At 39.0% G+C, this 22,465-nt stretch overlaps 1 protein-coding gene across 1 annotated transcript in view; it reads right to left on the minus strand.

Moving 5' to 3' along the window:
* Window positions 1-22,465, minus strand: part of lrfn5a (leucine rich repeat and fibronectin type III domain containing 5a) — a 123,342-nt gene that overhangs the window by 65,706 nt on the left and 35,171 nt on the right. The gene's annotated exons all lie outside the window — the stretch shown is intronic.

Genomic DNA, 22,465 nt, shown 5'->3' on the forward strand with positions numbered 1-22,465 from the left:
TCCCTGTCCAGGATGTGTACATCCTCATCCTTGAAAGAGTGTCCACTGGCCTGTAGGTGTAAATAGACTGCAGAGTCCTGGCCTGACGAGGTAGCTCTTCTGTGTTGTGCCATCCGCTTCGCCAGACGTTGTTTGGTTTCCCCAATGTATAAATCTTGGCAATCCTCCTGGCACTTAACAGCGTACACTATGTTACTCTGTTTGTGTCGGGGGACCCGATCCTTGGGGTGGACCAATTTTTGGCGCAGCGTGTTTTGGGGTTTAAAAGCCACAGAGACCCGGTGTTTTGAAAAAATGCGTCTCAACTGTTCCGATACTCCTGAGAAAGACTGAGCATTTAGAGCACTCTGTAGCCTGAGCTGTCGACTCAAAGGAATTAACTCTAAATACCCCGATCTTATTATTGGTACCTGTTTGAATCACTGTATCGTCATGATTGAATCAGTATATAGAATAAATAAAGACAGGCGTAATGTTTGTTCAAATAATGTGTTTCGTCATTTAAACACTAACTCCAGCTACACCTGCAACTCCACACTCCACTTACCCATTATGGATGATGTGTGGTAGATGTTTTGGGTCGGATAGACTTCTGTATGCACAGACAGGTTGTGGTCAAATCTTTAAAGTTTGCTTCCAGTGAGTATAACTGTAGAAGCAAAAGTGCCAGGCATAATAAAGCCCTGTTTATGCAAGTTTACTTGTGTGCGTTAGTCTGTGTGTGTGTGTGTGTGTGTAACGCTTGACTGAGTCCATGGATAGAACCCATTGCCAGCCAGCCAGCAAGTCACTCTTCTGAATTATTGAAACAGGTCAGTAGGCAAGAGGAGAACAGCGTCCGTACGTCTGTGTTTGTGATTGTCTGTCTGTGCACAGCAGTGCACTGCAAATTCAGAGCTTAAGCTTTCTGCTGTCTTCTATAGAGGGAATTAATGGCTGTGCCTTCTATTCACCAAGATTATAAATAGAAAACAAGTCAACATTTTAGCAAATGCAAAATGCTGCAAACAGAGGATTAGGTATGTTGAAAATAGACGTCTTGAATACAGAGCTCTATCGGAAAACATTTGCCTGGAAAGTAAAAACACCTGGGATGACTTAAAAATGCTGATATTTCTCAGTTACATTAAATTCACAAGAAGAAGCTTGAGAGCAGCTGTGCTTTTTTCTGTTCTTGCTGTTGTCCTGTGCTGTTTTTCGGTCCAACCAAACAGCAGCCAAAATAAATAGTGCAGCAGTATAAATACCAAGGGTAACCAATGTTCCAAGATGAGATAAATATAAAGAAGCCAGACAGCACTTCTGATCTGTGCTGCTGTGATATTTAATGCACCAATGGAACAAATGCACAAACAAGTTGTTGGACTTTGTTTTTGGCTTTTTTTTGTGCTGTCAGGAAAGTAAAAATGTTACTTTTCTTTTAATAAAATGTGCTCTCATTGGGTTGGGTTTTAGTTAAAACATAGTAAAGGATTGGATTTAAGTAAAAGAAAAAACAAACAAACAATGATCAACACATCGCATGAACCTGATATTTTAACAGAAATGAATCTGATGTGCCTGCAGCTGTTTACTTTGGCAAGAAAATACTAAATGTAAATAGATGTAGATAGACAGTAATACACAAATAAAACCATCAAAGTGCAGCTGCTGCGTTCAGAGTTCAGGGATATCAGTACTTCTCACTATTCTTGCCCTGGAAGCTCTTGTTTTATTATTACAATAAAGATGCTTCTTGTTTGTCGTTTCTTCACTTGCATTTATATGCTTTCCTTTCTTCTTTTATTCTCCAATTTACATCTGTATTCTTTGTTGCTGCACACCCCCATGCCCCCTAGGAGACTATAAAGACCATCCTGACTCAGCTTATCTTACAAATGCACCATGTTATCTTTGCACAAGTGCATACTGTGAACTGGAAAATGAGTAAGTCTAATTAGCGCAGTGTTATCTTAGAGTCCAACCCACTCAGTAGTAATAGAGCGCAGTATTGATGCTCCCACACATTTATACGCATTAACTCATCCAGTCACTCTAAAAGCTGGTAGTGTACTACAGAGAGCAGTTGTATAACTGAGGTGTGGTCAGTCACTTGCGGTTACACAACTCGGCAACGATGAGTGGATTTTCGCAAGCAAGCGTATGCGCGGCATGTCTCACTACTGTGATGCTACTTTCACCGGCTGTGAAACTGTGCAAATAAACCACACGCCTGTAGAACAAGCACTCAGCCACAGTTGGGAATTGTTTGTCTTCATTGCTTCATTTCATGTCTGTCTTCAAGTTCAAATGAAGCCAGTGAGCAATTAAGATTTGCATATTCTCAGAGAATAAGTCTGGGTTTTAAAAACAGGTAGCTGTTTTGGACTTGACCTGTACAGATGATAATATCTCTGATATCTGTCCAGACTGCAATGGCGTCTTTATATCAACACTTTCAACCACTGTAGCTCAGGTGGCAGAGCAGGTCAGCCACTAATCTGAAGGTTGGTGGTTCGATCCCAACCATGCCAAATATCCTTGGGCAAGATACTAACCCCATGTTTACCTACTGGTGGTGGTCAGAGGGCCCGGTGGCGCCAGTGTCCGGCAGCCTCGCCTCTGTCAGTGCGCCCCAGGGGGAAGCTGTGGCTACAATGTAGCTTGCCATCGCCAGTGTGTGAATGTGTGTGTGAATGGGTGAATGACTGAATGTAGTGTAAAGCGCTTTGGGGTCCTTAAGGACTAGAAAAGCGCTATACAAATGCAGGCCATTTACCACTATGGTCACCCCCGAACAATCATATTAATCATGTTTTGCACAAAGCAAAAGAGTTAATAGATCTAACAGAAATTTGAGATTTAACAACATTTTTCATATTTTCTCACCATTAATGTTGTTGATAAAATCCAACGTCCTAATTATGATGTCAGAAGACAAATATTATTATCATCCATCCATTTATCCAACTCAGGGTTGTGATTGGGCTGTAAGCTATCCCAGCTGTACTACTACCATTAGGAAAATAAACAATATTAAATTGCGTAATATGGACAATGTGACTGTTGACAAAGATCTGTCAATGCATGGCTGTTGTTACAAATGTCAACCATTTCATTGTGTTTTTGCTTTTTGTGACAATGAGCATATGTGCGCCCATCTATTGTAATTTGTTATGTGTTGCATGTTCGTTATGTGAAGCCTGTGAAGCCAGCAGGTCCTGCATCTGTGTTTTTATATGTGCAGTAACTGAGTGCAGCAGTAAATGTCTGTGTAATTTCTGTAGCTCTGGGCCTCTTAAAATGGGGTGTGGCTTCACTTAAGTTTCTGGTTTTCTTTTTCACAGCTAAATTTGAAATCCGATGAATATTCAGAACACCACTCGAAAACAAAACCACAGCTCAGTGTAAAATCGAGGACCCAACACGAGAGGATCTTGTGCATGTGTGGGGAGGTGTGTTTTGTGAGGGGGTTGTGGGTGGGGTTTGGTGCTTCCAGCTGACCAATCTTTCATCCTTGCACCTGTCATTCTTTGCCACCTCATCCCGTCATCTCAGTGACTGCCATCCACTCCGCCCTCTGTAACTCTGCCTCTCTCTGTCGATCTGTATATCCATCCATCTCTGCCCACCCAAGTCCCTTGTCCTACCCATCATCCCTCAGTACAGCAGCGTGTACTGAGGGATGATGCTCTACCCTTCGCTGTTCTGTCATGGTGGAAAAGGTGTTTTCAGCTAAGTAAGATCAAGACTGTGTTTGGATTTCACTGTTTGTGTCAACATTTAAAACTAATTCTGGTCAATGCATGTTATGCCACCTTTCCCTAATGGTATGAGAGTTATGCCATTTCACTAGCTGTTACAGTTGCAAATGCATCCATCAGTTATTTCTAGCAAAACACAATGTATAAGGTACTGAAAAAAATAATGTGGCAAAGGAGAAAAGAAAATCATAAAAGACACATTTTGATACATAACAGAAATTGCGCACACTATCCCCCCTCCATTATTTTTAAACCACAGACAGGCACCAGTCTGTTTTGGGCCCTACAAAGAAATGTCAAGAACCTTTTAGTTTGCACACACAGCTGTCGACACAGTTCTCAACAGGGTCAAAACTGGAGCCTTTTTTGTTGTGAGGGGTAATTTGTAACCAGCGCACCGCCACACCACCATGGGCAATTTCAAATTTGCCAAGACCGTGAACAAAAGTAATAACAGAGCAGAGGTGGGCCACCAGCATTGCAATCAACAAGGCAGAAAGCTCTTTAAAAGACACACAAGGCTGTAACAGTGTGTTGACAACTACTGCAGTGAACCCATGGCTGGGAGTGACCTGGGTGGAACCTCTTGGCTCTTATATAGAAGTGAGAAATCAACTGGAAGCCTTGAAGAGAGAGGGTGTGATCTGGCCAGACAGTGCTGTGAATAAGGATCCAAACACTGCTCAGGTTGGGTGCCACCTGCTACTTTAAGATGTCTGGAAGTGACATCACTGATGAGCTTAAACTTGAGCATGTTACTGTAACTGGAAATTAACCATTGCTGTTGAGTAGGGATAAAAACCTCATCTAGATGCTGTAAAGCAGTGCATTAACTATGTGTGTAGATGATAATGAATGTCATCAGAAGTTTGCTCCAATAACTATTAGAGAAACCATCTATGTATTACCAAAGCACATCATTATGTTGTGGTGAAGAAGAATTACAACATAGTTAGTAATGTTATCTAATAAGTGAAGAGTGAACAGCCCATGATATATGGACCATACCTGCTTATAGTTTGTTTAACACAACATGCACACATATCTCATATTCCACCAGTGGCTCCATAAAAAGACAAACTTACAGGCTGACAATGAAAGAACAGAAGCAGGGCAAAGAAAGTGGGCACTCTTTTTACACCTTCACCATCACTCCTACACAGATGCACATTCTGCACCAATACACACACATGCGTGCGAAAAAGTTGCTCTGAATGCAAGCAGGGTTTCCTAGAAAATCCCATTGCTAGTGACTTATCTCCACTTAAGCTCTTTTCACACTAACACCTGCAGCAAAAGGCCACCTTGCTGGTTATAGTGCTTTTCAGCGTCCTCGGAGCACAGCAAAATGCTGCTACACCTTTTTGTTAAGAAAACTGGAATTTGAAGTGTGTAAGTCTGGACTCTATTTTGGTGTTTTTACTTTGCATACCTTTTTTTCTGCACTGAACAGAACATGTGGGTCAAAGGTTTTGTCGTTAAGGTGTCATTATGAAAAGTTAAGACTGCATGGTAATGCATGTTGCTTTTCAAAGAGTCTGTTTTGAGCAAATAATGGATATTGAAGCCTTTTCAGTATGCTTTAGCATCCCACCTGCTTCTCTTCATATCATGTCATTATATGTTACCCGCTACCCTGAATTAGAAAGAGATCACACGCTGGATCACTATCCAAGTTTGATGATTGCAGGTGATGAAAGGAAGGTATATTTAGACCTTGGCGTTGTGGAGAGAACTTGCATCTTATTCGGTATTTTACTGCAAACTATGTACAAACAAAGGAAACAAGTAACATCGACTCATTTCACATAGACAGCAGCTGTTGTTTACAAGAAGACTACTTCCTGAGTTAAGAGCTTCAAGAATTATGTTTATACAGGTTAGCGAACAGTTCAGTCTTAAATATTTGGTGGCAGGATTCTATTAACACAACCCGCAAATATTGGAGAGTAACTGATAAATCACTAGCAGACATCTCTATCAATCTCTCACAATCCAAAACTCCATGAAATTATTGCATGTGATACATCACTAGTGGATGCACAGAGATGCACTGTACTGCACTCAAAGAGGCTACACAGCACACAATAATCTGTGGGAGGTGTAAGGTTGATCAATAAGAGTGACTCAACAATTTCTAGGCCAAATTCTGAGACATCAGCTTTTAGAAACTCATTATCTGTGACGTATTCAGCGTGTTGGAACAATAAACTCCCACCGATGAGAATGAAAAGAAATTCCAAATCCCCGATATTCTTCTCCAGTAAGCTACCTCAGTTTAAACAATTGGACACTGGGCTCAATATCTGCATGGATTATTTGCACAAATGTTGATTTCATAGAGGCTGTGGTTTTCCATGCTTTTGCAGAAAGAAGAGATTAGTCAGTTAAATCTCTTGGATTAAAGGTCCTGATTAAATAGCCTTGCCAATTATTTAAACTATTTATATCAAGATAATAAGTAACTCTAGTCTCTTTATCCCAGTAATCTGCTCTGTGGTAGGCATCAAATCAACTACAAAATCAGACTTGGTAAGGGTTGCTTTTTTAAATAATATTGTCCCTACAATTATCAGTTATTTTCTCACATGTAACTGAATTCCCTGATCTGCTGTTACAGGACGTTTTGCACTGCACTTTTACCACATGACTGGCTGGATGCATTAATAAGCAGGTGTTCTAAATAAAGAAACTGAATATTTTTGATGTTCAGATTTTTGAGTTTGGTTAAAACAAAGCAAAACAAGACAAATCGGAAGTTTTTAATTTTAATGGAATATTTTTGTTTGTTTGTCCTATGTTTTGGTACTTAGATAAAAGTCTCAGTGAACTAACCGATAATAAATCAATCTTCCAAGTTGTTGCGATGACTAGCATTCATTCAGGATTTAGCTTGAATTTGAAATCTGGCATGTTAAAATAGAAGTGGAGGGTATCACATCTGTATCAGATACCCGTTTTTGAGTAATTTGTGAATGCTGGTTGCATGCAAATTGTAGGTGGTAACAAATTGTTTAGAAATTTGTCTTACAAACCTCCTGCATAAGTTACCATAATGAATAACAGGAAATCATCTTATACAGTATTTCAAAGTATTTGGCATTTAAATTCACGTCATCCTCTTCACTAAAACAAAAGCAATTTAAATGAGCCTAGCAAGCTCATTTTCCTGCAGACTGGGAACTTGACCACATGGCCTCTTATATCTCTTTCAGAGAGTGACTTATCTTTGCTCTTCAAACTGAAACAGACTCATTTGAAGCATGGATGAATCAGAAAAGCCCTTGCAGTCAACAAATTTAGTGCAGTTACAACCACACTTCTTTTACCAGGTAGGTTGGAAATTTACCAGTAAATTGTGCTGTCAGGAACATTCCCTATGTTAAAACAGTAATGCCAGAAAGCCAACCTGCAAACCCGCCAGCAAGACAAACAGCTGTTGAGTATTTTCATTTCATTCTCTAAGGCAACACAGGCTTAATCTCCCATGGTGAAACAAAGTTTTATTTATTTATTTAATTCAAATTTATTTATTTCATTGGGGATTTATGCCATTTTGATTTCACGAAACAGGTGGTCCAAGCATGTTTAAGAGTAATCCACTCAGAATAATACTGTTATTTGTTCCAGGCCGTTAAGTCCATTGAGCTGCATTTCAGTGATATTTCAGGCTGAATACATTTTCACAGCCCACCAAACAGATGGTTTGTCCACACAAAACAGAGAAACGAGAAAAAAAAACACGGAGCCGAGTGGCATTGTAAACCATACATGTAGAACATTTTTAAGGCATTCCACAGATGTTTGCATACAGAAAATTGGTGATTAAGTTTTCTTACCTTGAGTCAAATTCTGTGGGTAAAAATAGAGTAAGAATAATTTTTCCAAATTACATTAAGAAAAATAGATTTGTTAAGAGTTTATTGCAGGAACATGGGGATTAAGATAAATGTACAGGGCTGATTTAAGTCACCAGACACATTACAGTTTCCACAATTAGTTTTCCCTGTATGCACATTATTATTAGGCTATGCTGTTGTTAGAAATATTACTAGAAAAATATTACTCTTGACTGCATATGTTAAGATGTACAACAAACATCAATAAGAAAAATATACAAGTTGTACATGTTTGAACAGGCCCATTCCAACATGACTGCGCACCAGTGTACAAAGCAAGGTGCATAGAGTCCTGATCTGAACCGGACAGAACACCTTTGGGATGTTCTATCCCTGATAGATAACGCAAGCCAGTCCTTCTCGTCCAGCATCACCTTGGATATGGGAAAGAGAGATATAACTGAAGCCATACCGGCTCGGACATCGCCCAGATTAACAAGGTCTGCGTCTGGTGGTGAAGGAACCAGGACACACTGATGAGAAGTGGGTTACCGGAACAAAAAGACATGCATGGGAAAGGAATAGGAATGGGGTGCTGTTGATATGCTACTAACCAAGTAATACCAGCAGAAGGAGTTAGATGAAGAAGATATGGAACCTATGGAATCTTCCATACCCAACATCAAGACCAAAAGGAAAACAACTAGTTCAGTGTTTCAAACTCGAAAGAAGCGACTGCTATCACAACTAGAGATTGATGAAGTACAACACAAACTCTAGGGCAAGGGGGAGCCAGGATGTCAAAAACTATTAAAGCTGGACTTAAAGAAAGCAAAGATACACTAATCATGGCAGCACAGCCTCCATAGCAGTTGGGGTCTACCACACCAGGCAAGACCTCAGGAGCAGGCTGTGTAAAGATGCCTCTGAGGCAATCCAGCACATAACAGGAGGGTGCAAGATGTTAACAGGCAGAGCACGCCATAAACAAGTGGCTGGCATAGTATACAGGAACATCTCTGATGAGTATGGCTTGGAAGTGTGAAGATCAAAATGGGAGACACCTCCTAGGGTGGTTGAGAATGACCAAACTAAGATCCTGTTGGACTTCCAAATACAAACGGACAAATTGGTGATGGCTAACCAATTGGACATAGTAGTAGGCAAGCAGAAGAAGACGACCGTAGTAATAGATGTAGCTATACTGAGTGATAGCAACATCAAGAATAAGGAACACGAGAAGTTTGAGAAATACCAATGGCAGAGACGGGTAGTCCGGAAGATGTGGAGGGTCAAGGAATCAGTGCTCACTGTGGTAATTGGAGCACTCAGGGCACTCAGCACTCAGTGTCTCTCAAACTCGGGTGTGGGCCAGGAACAACATCCAAGATCTCTGTCCAGAAGACAGCGGCAAAGATACGGCACAGGAGCCGAGCTTGAAGGATGATGACCTTGAAGGACCAAGATTAATTCCAATTTAGCCTTTCTATTCTTGAGGCTTATGAGTGGCTTGCACCTTGCAGTGAACCCTCTGTATTTACTTCCGTGCACTCTTCTCTTTATGGTAGACTTGGAGATCGATACGCCTACCTATTGGAGATTTTTGTTCACTCGGTTGGCTGTTGTTAAAGGGTTTGACTTCACCATGGAAATGATTCTGCGATTATCCACCACTGTTGTTTTCCATGGACTTTCAGGGATTTTTTTTGCATTGCTGAGTTCACCAGTGCTTTCTTTCTTTTTCAGAATGACCCAGACTGTAGATTTTGCCACACTATTGTAGCAATTTCTTGGATGGCTTGTGTTGGAGTGAATTGTTAAATGTTGTCATTTCTATGCTTGCCATCTCTACTGTTGCCTCTCATGAAAGGTTCCTCCCCAGATTCTCGAGGTTCTGGGTGGGGGGCTGAGGTCTTTTATTGCGGACGCATCCTTGTGCTTTTTGATGTGGGCTTCCTGTGTTTACGACCTTTTGGTCAGCAGGAGGTCACACACACACACACACACACACACACACACACACACATACAGTGCCTTGTCTTTGTAACCAAGGGGGGTTATGAAGGGAGGTACTATTGTTTTGTGTGAACTGTTTCTCAATAAAAGGCAGCAGGAGGCCGGATTTAGGGTCATTTCGTGGTAGACATCAACGAGGCCTCCCTTGGAAGTGAAACGATCGATCGCTGTTGCCTTGTATTTCTTTCACGGGAATAAGTTCTGGATACAGCGGGGTCTGAGTTTAGACCCAACAGCTTGTTTCATCTGCATGGAGAGCTCCTTTAACTGCATGTTGTCTGTTCACAGCAAAATCTTCCAAATGCAAGTACCACACCTCAGATCCAGGCCTTTTATCTGCTTAATTGATAATGACATAATGAAGGAATTGCCCATCCTGCCCATGAAATAGCTTTTGAGTCAATTACTTTTGGTTGGTCCCTTTGAAAAAAGAAAAAAAAAAAAGTGTTGTATATATATATATATATATATATATATACTGCAAATAGTTGGAGAGGAAACAGGGAGAAGACAGTTCACCACAGAGACACAAATGCCTTTGATCTGTAGCCCCATGGAACTGGCCAGCCTATCTTACACTCTTGCAGTGCATGGGTGCATATATAGATGCGTGTATGTGTGTGTGTGTGTGTGCTTGTGTTATGCATAATTATGTATCTCTCTCTGCAAAATGTCAGTGGACTTCAAAGGACATCAGACAAGTACACAGAACACACACATTGCATATCCCATTATTTTGTGAAATAGCCCAGAATATACTCTTCTGGTGTGTGATGTGAGTGTGTGTCCGTGTGTGTATCTAGGACAGAATTAGTGTCTCTATTCCAGTTATGTTTCCATCTTTTACCAAAGAGAAAAAAAGTCATTTTCAAGAATGGAAAGTTGGTGCAATGACATACACAGATTCATTACCCCAGGTTTTACATGCTGATGTCATAGTACAAGTTCGATAGGGTATGTCATTTATAATTTGACTAAAGTGGATCAGAATTAACAAACCACGAAATTCTTCCAACTTGCACAGCTTGTCAGGAAGTAGCACACAATCAACAACCAAGCAAAGAAAGAGAGTAGAATGCACATTTGGCAATAGATACAATATATTTGAAGCCGGTTGCTAGGCAGCAAGTCAAGTCCCATGAGAATCACTGAATTCTTTATGTCTCAAAACAGAAATAGACAAAACTGTGAGAAGCAGTCTATAAATCAACAAGAACAATTGCAAAAAAAAGCTATAATTGGATGAGCTGATGTGTGTCAGAAGGGAGGGGCCATAAGCTCTATCCATCCATAGAAAACGTTGAACACCACTGAGAGTCATACAGAAAGATTGCCACCAATATTGTTAATCAAACAATGAGTTTTTGCTGTAATGCAAAGTGTCATTTGTCAGTTTATGAAAGAAAACCACCACTAACTTTCCATCACCTTGTGACAGTGTTAAGAGAGTCCATCTTAACCCTTTAAAGCCTGAACCATGAAAATTCTAATTTTTGGAAAAATGGAGTGTTAATTGAACCTTCTGAAACTAAATAAATAAATATTGATTTGCATCTATGAGTTTTATATTTCATATTTGTGACAACATTTTTTTTAAATATTTTTCCTTAAAAATCATCAGTATGATGCCCTGAAAAACAGACAGTAAACTATCGATTGTTATCTCTACCTGTGGTGTAAAACATAGGGAACCAAATCCAGCCCAACAGTCCAAGCTAGACTACTAGATGGCTTTGTAAGTGTAAAAATTGCAGGGATGTCTTAAATTTTTCAATAAAATACACTCGCCATTCTGGTGAGGTGATGCCAGTGTTTCTGTACAGAAAGTATTCTTGAATGTTGACAAACCTTTGGGTTTATAAAAAATAAAAACTCATTATTAAAGCTGTACTCTTTAAAAATACATATATTTCAGTATGTTTCTCATCTGTTTTATATAAGGATCTTTCACTAAATTAAATGTAAATTGTACTTCTTTACATTAAACCAAATCTTGGTTATCATGCGATATTATATTCCGGGCTGGGTGTTTGACACCTCTGACCTACATTGTTTCATCACTCTGGTTCTATGTTTGTTGATTACTTACACTTTTGTGATTGTGAGCTAAATGGCATTGCAATTTGAATAAACATAGGGAATAATGTAAGAGATAGTTACAGACAACATAATAACAGTATCAAGTCTACAACCCACTTACATTACTAAACATTTAGAATTTATTCATTTTTTCTAGCCCTTCGAAGTACCTGCCTGCACTTTTGAAGTCAGCAGGGCCTCAGTGTTTTTAGCCTTCTTTTCCACATTTAAAACACTCAATAGGGATTACATACGATGACTGATTTGGCCAGTCTAATATCTTCCAGTTTGTATCACAGAAGCCTCAGCTGGCAGACTGTGTGTTTGGGCTCATTGTCTTGTTGTACGATGAAGGTCTGGCCAATGAGACTGAAGGATTTGCCAGACAAAATGTGTCAGTACACCTCTGAATTCATCCAACTGCTGCTGCCATCATCAATGAAGACACTGAGCCAGTTGCCAGAGACAGCCGCACATGCCAAGGCCATGCCTTCTCCAAGTTTCACTGATGAGTTTGAATTGTTTGGATTCCTATCTTTCTCCATACTTTGGACTTTCTGTTGATTTTGGTCTCATCTGTCAAGAAAACTGGTTCAGAACCCTTCTGGTTTGTCTATATTTTTTGGGGAATTCCAATCAAGCCTTTGGATTTTTTGCTGATGGGAATTTTTCATATTAGAGAAGCAAATAAATTATACTTCTACAATTATATATATATGGAGCTTCAAACACAGCCTATGCAAGTGTACAACAACATTGCCAGCAATTTTATAATTGCCACATAATTTCCTTGGGGATTATTAAAGTATTCTGATTCTAATGATTCTGATTTTAACCATTCTTGATTAAATTAACTTAGTTAACCTAGTTGAAAACTTTGAACTCATGGCCCCTGCTTGTTCTGTATTCCTAACAAATGCACAGACAACATGAAGCAACAGCCCAATGAAAACAATTTCTATGCATAATGTGCTTTTGATTGCAAATGTGATCCAACAGCTGATAGTCTATTTCTCACATACTGACTCATTACTTCAATCTTAACTCAATTCTGTAATTCACAAGCAACAGACCAAATCTCTGAGTTATTGCATATTAGTTAGGAAATGTTTTTTTCTAAACCAAGACCATTGGAAAATGCTTAACTTTAGAGCCAGAAATCCATTCCAAACATTCCAATACTCACAAGTCTTATTAGTAGTTAAAGTGCTTCTGACTGCTTTTCCACTTGCATTTGCATCTCGTTTATAAACCAGCAGGCCCATACATATTAAAATACTCAGAGGGGAAAAATACACCACAGAATTTGCCCATTTAGTCATTATCAACTCTGCACAATTACATTGAGATTTGTGAGCATTTATGAGAGGATATTGCTTTGTTTATGTTCACAAACTGAAAAAAAACAACTGCCTCATGAGCTGCTATATGGTGTGAAATCAATTGCATGCTAAATCTGAGTGAGCATCTAGCAAACAAGTTAACTTCCATATGCAACTAACATTGTTAGTTTTTTTTTCATGGCACCATGGGAAAAAATACTATACCTTTGAATTTGTTCTGAGTCAGTGCATCTCTGTAAAAGTGTTTGAATGGGGAACAAAATGAAACAAATGCATGACAATGACTCATTACATATGAATGACCACACAGAATTATGTTTATTTCATGATTAATGATGCTATTATGCTATAACAACTGTTATAATTACTGTAAACTGGGGCTTTTTGTTCAGGACTGGAAAGGTTCACTGGGTACTGTACATAATTTCAGTATGGTTCAAGTTCAGTATGGATGCATCCAATTCAGTTATTTACACATCACACACACATACAATTCAGCAAAGATCATCATGATAACGTGTAAATTCCTGCTGTAGACAATGTGGCCTCATGCTAGCACCTAGCAGCTCAATGTCCTTACTGTGGAGCATCTCTTTGATAGTTAAGTGCCCAGTGTTACACTATCTATCATTCACAAACACAGCCAGACCCCCTCCTCCTGTTTACTGCTCATCTTTGTTCCGTCAGCACAGAGTAGATTAAAAAAAAGATGTCCACGTTTATGTGTGTGTCCAGAGTTAGCCACATTAGGGGGCAATTAACCTAAATTGGAATTTGACCTTCAAAAAACGTGTCAGCTACACCTCGTGCTGTTTATTTAGTGGAAAACTGTCATGTTACTGGGTCGTGTGACCCAGTGTTTGAGTTTTTATGTATTTTTTGTATTCATTTGTGTTCTAGTTTAGCTCATCTAGTAAATTTCTGCAGTTTAGTCCTTTGTTTCTTAGTTGTTTCTGTCATCTCCCCCTGTACTGTCTCCCTGGTCCATGCATCTACCTGTCATGCTTCATGTCTGTGTGGTTCTTGTTGTCAAGTTCGTATCATGTCTATGTCTCCATGTTTCCTGTTTTATTTTGAAATAGTTTGGTGTTCTTTGTTCATTGTATTTAGTTTCACTTCCCCTGTCCTGTCATTAGGTTCATGTGTGTCAGCTGTTTTTCCTCATGTGTTTCCACTTCCCCTGATCATCTCTGTGGGTATTTAGTCTGTTTCATTCAGTCTGTGTCGCGTCGTCTGTTACCATTCCTGTCACTCTAGCTACACGTCATGATTCATAGTATTTCAGACTCTGTTACTGGTCATGTTCATAGTAATCTGCTCCTGTCATGTTTTCATAGTCTTTCATGTACTAGTCCAGAATTCTGTTCTTAGCTTTTTCATGTTGTGTTCATAGCTCATAGTTATAGTTCAAGTCAGTCTTAGTTTGTCTTAGCCTAAACGGTTTCCTAGTTAAAGCTCTTTGTTTAGGTCATTGCCTTAGTTTATGTTTGCCTATTTTTGCTTTACTGTTTACCGGCCCTAATAAAGGCTCGCTTTGAGTTTAGTAAAAGTTTTGCCTCCTTCGTCTGTCTGCACCTGAGTCCTCCAAACACCTTCCACACGGTCTGCCCCCGCTGACCGTGACAGAAAACTGTATGATATCAACTTCTTTCCTAATTTTTAGTGAACTTTATCGTTTTGCCTCTAACGTAAATGAAGAATGTTGCGTCACTAATTTTAAGTTTTAATAGCCAACACTAACCGCTAATATGTCTGTTTTGCCAGTGGCCTACTTTCAGGCTTCCACCGTCATGGTTTTCATAAATCTACAACAAATTCTGTGACAGATGACTCTTTAATCCATGCACTAATGTTGCACAATAATATAGGCCAACAATACCTACATTACATAAGATCATGATGGAAATACCCACCATCTGGTTACAATGACGTTAGTAACTAACAGTCAACTTGTTTCTTACTCCAGCTATTGAATCCAACACAGTATACCATCTTTCACTATCTTCAGTTGAATTCAATTCAATTCAGATTTATTTATATAGTGCCCAATGGCAATAATAGTTGCCTCAAGACGCTTTATATTTTAAGTTAGAGACCCTACAATAAAAGAATAAGCAAAAGCAATCCAGATATCACAGTATCACATGTCTTAGTGATTTGCAAATGTGTAACCCACATTTACTGGAGAATGTGTAATTATTGTGATGATGCAACAAACTATATATTGATACACAGGGGCATGCACTTGCTGAAGATATTGTGGTTGCAAAGTTGTAGAAAAATATAGTAAATTGGCTAAAAGCTGACATCAGCTACCTGACTTCAAACTGAAAATTGCATCATCGCAAATGTAACTAAATGGGTTTACTTGTACTATAAATGTGAAATGCACATTTCCTAGAAAAACTCCCATTTAGTTTTAGGCAACTTATGGATCTCAGATAGCCAGGGAGCTCAGTTTCCATCACTGTCGAGATGATTCACAAAAAGAGGAGTATTACCTTCTATTAATCAAAGATACATGACGGATATGTTAAATAAATTGATGTTTTATTTTAGAAGGTCCACCATTACTTTTTCCCAAAGCCCCCAAGTCTGTTGTATATTCCTGTGGCCACACACATGGCAGATGACCAGACAAGGAAGCAGAAACCTTCCTGAACCAGTGTTGGTATTGAACTGCAGTGCTGTGATTTCCACTTTTTGTCTTCCCAGTGTTTCTCTAGCAAAACTTTACTTTGACCATGCTGCTTCTGTTTTATTGGATTAGGCAGAGCTGGGCTGTCTGCCAGACTGATGTAATTACATTGTTAACAGTCATTGTGTCAGGTACTGTGAGCTATACACAGGTTGTAGCCTTTACCTCTCTCACTTTCAGAGATGACATTACACTCGCTCTACCTAGCTCTTACTCTTGTCCTCTCTCAGTCTCGCTCTGTCATGAAGGCAGACACTGAAGTCTTGCCAGGGTGACAGTGACTGTGTGTGTTTTAAGGGAATTGACTTGTAACTTTTTTTTTTTTTTTTTTTAATTTGTGCATCTCTTTGTCCCAGTGACATTAAATTTGCCTTCAACTTTTGCCACTGCTGTCAGCTTGTATTCCATCTTGCTATTACACAACACTTCTCTAACATTTCTTTTCATTTTTTCAGTGGTGTAATAATATTAGTCTGTTACTCTCCAATGGACGATGACCAATTTATGTTTATATTTACTCTGTTACTAACAATGAATATATTGCAGCTGTTACTGCAGTCATTATTCAACTACAGGGTGGGCCATTTATATGGATACACCGTAATAACATGGGAATGGTTGGTGATATTAAAGTCCTGTTTGTGGCACATTAGTATATGTGAGGGGGCAAACTCCTCAAGATTGGTGGTGACCATGGTGGCCATTTAGAAGTTGGCCATCTTGGATACAACTTTTGTTTTTTCAATAGGAAGAGGGCCATGTGACACATCAAACTTATTGGTAATGTCACAAGAACAACAATGGTGTGCTTGGTTTCAACATAACTTTATTCTTTCATGAGTTATTTACAAGTTTCTCTTTGTTCACAGCCATTGACATGTCGAAGAGGTTAACACGTGAGGAGCGGATCGAAATTGTGTTGATATCTGGTGAACGCAGTAACCGGGTCATTGCAGCAGATTTCACCCTGCGAGTCCACCCATCTCCCATGCTACAGTTAGCAAACTGCTTGCTAAGTTTCGTGAAACTGGTTCAGTGTTGGATTTGCCAAAATGTGGACGCAAGAAAACTGGCACTAATGAAGAAACATCAGTGGCTGTCCTAGCTTCATTCAGCAAGAGCCCACAGCGTAGCAAGAGCCCACAGCGTAGCAAGAGCCGCATGTCACTGGAGAGTGGCATTAGTTGAACATCCCTTCGGCAGATATTAGCTGCTCACAAATGGCACCATTACAAACTCCAGCTACTGCAGCATCTCAACGAGAATGACCCAGATCGGCGCACAGAATTTGCAGAATGGGCAAAACAAAAATTGGAACAGGACCCTCAGTTCACGCAGAAGATTTTGTTCAGTGATGAGGCAAACTTTTATGTGAATGGTGAAGTTAACAAACAGAACCACCACTATTGGTCTGACACTAACCCACATTGGTACCTCACATATACTAAAGTGCCACAAACAGGACTTTAATATCACCAACCATTCCCATTTTATTACATTTTATGGCCCACCCTGTATGTTATATCTGAAATCTTGAAAGAGATATGTTGCTACAAAGGAATCCCTAAATATCAAACTTCAACTGTAGATTGTGGCTGTTTGACTCACTAACAGAATTCTCTTCCATCATTGCTGTTATAGTCTGAATTTACTTTGAATACAGTTGTTTGGAGTTCTCCACGAGCTAACAGAGGTCATCAAAGTGACACTGCTATGCTGAATCCCGACTATCCTCAGCACGATTTACTTAACAGGCAGTGGGAGATTCTGTTTTAGCTCCACTGCCACAAGGATAGATCGTTATCATTTCATGCCACAATACATCACTACACCACTTTGCATTTAATCATTAGTTATTATAAATCTCCGGATCTCTTCCACAGTGTGTCTTTTGTCCTGTCTTCTTTCACTCATCCCCAACCGGTCGCAGGTTTCTTCCTGTTAAAACTGATTTTTTTTCTTCTTGCGCTTGGCAGCAGTGAGAAGTGCTTGGGTCATCTGTTTGTTGTGGTTTTCTCTGTATTATTGTCAGTTCTGTACCTTACAAAATGAGGCAACTGCTGTTGTGATTTGACATGATATAAATAAAAAGGACCTGAATTGAACAATGCCAGGATTTATGTGTTAGATTTTAATTATGAAGCTCCTTATTATATTATTTAGATTCGAATTTATTGAACACTTCACTTGTTTGTTCTATTTTTGTGTAAAATATTTACATTTTGTATCTGTTATGCATTGTGTTGCATATAGCATATTTATTAAACTCAAAATACAAGTACATAGAGGGGTCTATAACTACAAATGTAGAAAAAAATACAAAAAGACTATTTATTGGTGTTGAACATAATATATATTATTATATATATTGTATATTATATAATATATAATATATAGTGACACCCCTACATGACTTTCAATAGAAGTAAACATTTGTAACTTACACTTGTAATTATTTATCCATTTACTCTAGTCCTTTGTCAGTAGTTACAGATATGAGTTTTAAAAGCTTTGGAAAGCAGGATTTTGCTGGCTTATCCCATTATTTGTGACAGAATCTCTGAAGCTCTATGAGATCTTTCCATCTTCTGGTCACTCCATAGATCTGCTACAGACCTTAAGCCTAGGATTTTGCCACACAATCCAAGGATAGTCGGAGACTTGCCCTGAAGTCATTCCAGCTTTTCGTCGGAGGTCATTGTAGGATTAAAGGTAATCTGTTGTCTCAGTCAGTAAGTTCAAGAGAAGGTTTTCTTCGCGGGCCTTTCTCTATTTTCATCATTGCCCTCAGTTATAATATTTATATATTTTGCTGCACAGATGAATCTCAATGGCATGATGCTGCTACCACCATGTTTCAAAGCATGTTTCAAAGGATTAGTTAAATCATGAGCAATGCTGCAGTCTGCCAAACATCATACTGAAAATTCTGCCTGAATGGTTTTGTTTTAGACCCATCAACCTGGATAATTGCTTTGCTTTTGCTCTAAAAGTTCCCTAAAAACAAACTTGTAAGTCAGAGATTTCAGCAATTTAGAAAAAGAAAAAAAATCAAAACATGCTTTTGCAAGTATTATGGGTTGATGTTTGTAAAATTAATGGGGGGTTTTCAATTCAAATTAAAAAAAAAAATCTTTTTACAGTAATGTGTGTAAATTTGTAAAATGTACAAACAACACAACAAGCTTATCTTTGACTCCTGTAGTGTGAAAATGTTTCTGGAAAAAGAACAGCAAACCGTGTCTCTGTTGTGTCACCCCTGCACCCTGATTTATGTGAACTACATTACTTCACACAAAATGAATTGCATTTGTATACCTGAAAGGCTCCTGTAGTAGGGCTTGCATTTAGGATTATCTAGCAGTAAGACTCCAAATTTAAAACTCGTGCTACTCTGCTCCTGCAGAGCAGCTAGCCATTGGCCATTTAAATTCTCAGTTTGTTGTTCTGTTATTATTGCCTACTCTACATCACTATGTCAATGAAAACTGCCTCCTTGTCTTTAGCACAGAAAAAAAAACAGATTGTGGTGTTCTTTACTTTTCTGCCGAGCTTCAGATTTTCAGTGTGACCCTCTTTAGTAGGATTGAGCACTGACCTTTCTGCTTCTTACCACGCTTTCATACTCATTCTAAACATAATACAACCAGAAGCCGATTTTCCTTAAGCTGAAACTAAGGCACAAGATAAGTACACTGCTTATGAGAGTAATATACATCAGTAATATGTCATTACTGATGTTTGCCCACAGAATGTTCAGTAGGCACAGATTTGCAGGGAAAAATATGCACGCATACACAGCAGGCTGCAAATATAATGTCACCTTCTCATGTACTCAGAGGTAAAAATGACTGGACCACAACCTTGAATTAAATTATTCGTCTGTGTGTGTGTTTGGGGGTGGGTATTTTAGTTTATGTTCATATGTGTGTATAGGTGATTAATCAGAGAAGTTTGTCAGCCCACAGATGATATATGAGCCCTACAAACATGCACACACAAACGAGAGCAGACGTACACAGTTTACATAAACACACACACACACACACAAACACACACTGTACACAGCTGTCGTAAATTTCAGAGTAATACTTTTTGCTGCGCGAATATCTCCTCTTTTGTGCTTTTTCTCTATTTCTACAGCTTTCTACTATTAATGATGTAGTACAGACAAAAGTTCCTCAAAGCGCCACCAGTTTACCTTGATATCAAGTTTAACTGAGGATCAAGACCGAAAAGAAAAAACTCGCTAGACCCAAGAAACAAAAGGAATGAAAATTTGACAAGTGGAAATGTTTATCTAAGCCCAGTCGAGGTGGCTTAGGATGAGTTGGATCGTAAAATGAATGAAAAGCAGTAGGGGTGGGTTTTTATAATCGATTTATCGATTAAAATCGATTCTGGCTTGGATAACGTAAAATCGATTCATTAAAATCCTGAATCGATTTTTTAATATAAATTTATTTTGCCCGAAATGCCAGAATCTCTGGTGAAATGTCACAAAATTTCAACAACCACCAAACAGCTAAGACAGTAAATGAGAGCAGGAACACGGATTCTGCACAAAGACTTAAACACAGCGCAACCCGCGGATCAGAATCAGTTAGATGTCGCCTTTCTCACGGTCGGGGCTGAAAGCCGACAGCTCGCTGATTCTGATCTGTCCGCGCTTTGTGTTCACGCCCTTTATGCGCTGATTCTAAAGCTGTTAGTTTGATGTCTCTCCAAACAATATTGACTGAACCAGCAGCAAAAGAAGATCCAAACTACGCTTCACATAAACATCGTCATGTATTCACTCTGACTTTTACTGTTTTGCTTCGACCACGATGCACAGCTCTCTCTCTCTCTCTGTCTGTGCTGTTTTCTGCATTATTCGCTTGCTTGTTACGCACAAGTCTACCGTTGTTTACAGCGCTGTCGGGCGACGTTTTTTTTTTTTTTCATTTTATATACTTCCAAAAAGGAAACCTAATGTCTGCCGTTCAATACTGAGCAAATTTAAACTTTTTAAAATTCTGCAAAATGCAAAACACTTAGCCGTGTCTCTAATAAAGCCGCTGTAACTTCAGAAGTAATGTTCATGTGTTGATTAATGGTTTTCTTTCGTTTTTGATGTACTGCAGAATATTTTTATAAAATCCAGGCCAGGAAAATCACCTTCATGTTTTTCTGTGTTTTATCTTCAGCTACTTTGACACAAAGGCATCTGCTGTGATGCTCACACCTTTGATAAAGTCTTGCGTGTGTCAGCTTCCTTTTTATAGATACAAAAATATGTAAATGTACTGATTTGAATTATAATATTTATGACTGTCAAAATTTCCCAGATTCAAATCAAAGTGAATCGAATCGAATCGAATTAAATCGAATCGTGGATCGAATCGTGGATCGAATCGATTCGGGACCTTGTGAATCGGAATTGAATCGATTCTAGAAATCAGTGACGATACCCAGCCCTAAAAAGCAGCATATGCAGGAGCTCTTCAATACATGATGACTGCCGCAGGAAGCCAACAGTGAAAATGGGAAGAGTATGCAAATGTGTTATCAAAGCAAAGCAGATGGCTACTTTGAAAAATCAAAGAATGAAAACATATTTGGCTCACTATATACTCCCGCATTTGTTGCTGTGTAATTTTCACGTTTTCCTTATTGTTCTACAGCGTGAAAATAAAGACAGCGCTTCAACGAGGAGGTGTGTTGAAACATTTTGTGTATATCCACAACTAACAGGATTTAATTCGTGACACACTCTCACACACTTAACCCATCCAGAAAAAGAAAATACACTAGTTAGTATCGGAGTTGTAATTAAGTCTCCTTTGTTGACTTGAGTAATGAGCGATTTAATCCACAGACTGGTGTGATTTTACTATAGCTGGTGTACTTATGCCCAATCCACACAATGACTTCAGTCCACTCTGAGCTGTAAATCTCCACACTAAAAGAACTTCCTTGCTACAGTCCCAAAACAGATCACTGTGCATAACTTTTAAAGTGCATCTTAATGAGAGAATGTGACCATCTGTGAAAATAAGCAATCCCCGGCTAAATCTCTTTCTGCCACACCATGTCTTTCTACTAACTGGTTTACCCATGTTACCATTTCTCCTGCGGCAGTTAAACACAGTTGTGCTCTTCCCAGGATTTATCTATGGACGATCAAAAGGATTCTCCTCACCTCAAGAAAGTAACAGCCAGCCATCGTTCACTCTTATAACAGACCTGCAGTGCTGTAGGAGATAAGTCCTGTTCAGCCCAGTAACAGCCTCCATTGGATTTCTTGTTACCTTTTTTTAGCCGTCATCAAAAACTCAATATTCAGATACTAATCAATGCTGTTTTTTTATTTTTATTTTATGGGATTTGATCCTCATTTTCAAAAGTGTTGATGCCAACAGTGCCATCTTCACACAGCACCACTGCACACAGGCAGCCAAGCCACCCAAGCAATTCTTTAGGAAGTAAGGCTCCCATTTCAACATTTAAGTTTTAAAGTTATCATAAATGTCAGCCTGGCCGGTGCATGTTACAATTAACAGTTCAACTATCACCAACTACTCAAAAGCCACATTAGCTGTCTGTTATCATGAAGGTAGCAGCTAGAGGCTATGGCTGGAAATAAAATCATAATATGGGAATTAGGTAGGAAATATTATCAGCCCTGCCCATCTGTTATGTTAATAGACAATTTTAGAGTAACAGGATAACACAATTATTTGTGTCTAAAAAGTGTTATGTTTA

Source organism: Neolamprologus multifasciatus, chromosome 19, assembly GCF_963576455.1.
Source record: "Neolamprologus multifasciatus chromosome 19, fNeoMul1.2, whole genome shotgun sequence".
Classification (NCBI taxonomy): domain Eukaryota; kingdom Metazoa; phylum Chordata; class Actinopteri; order Cichliformes; family Cichlidae; genus Neolamprologus; species Neolamprologus multifasciatus.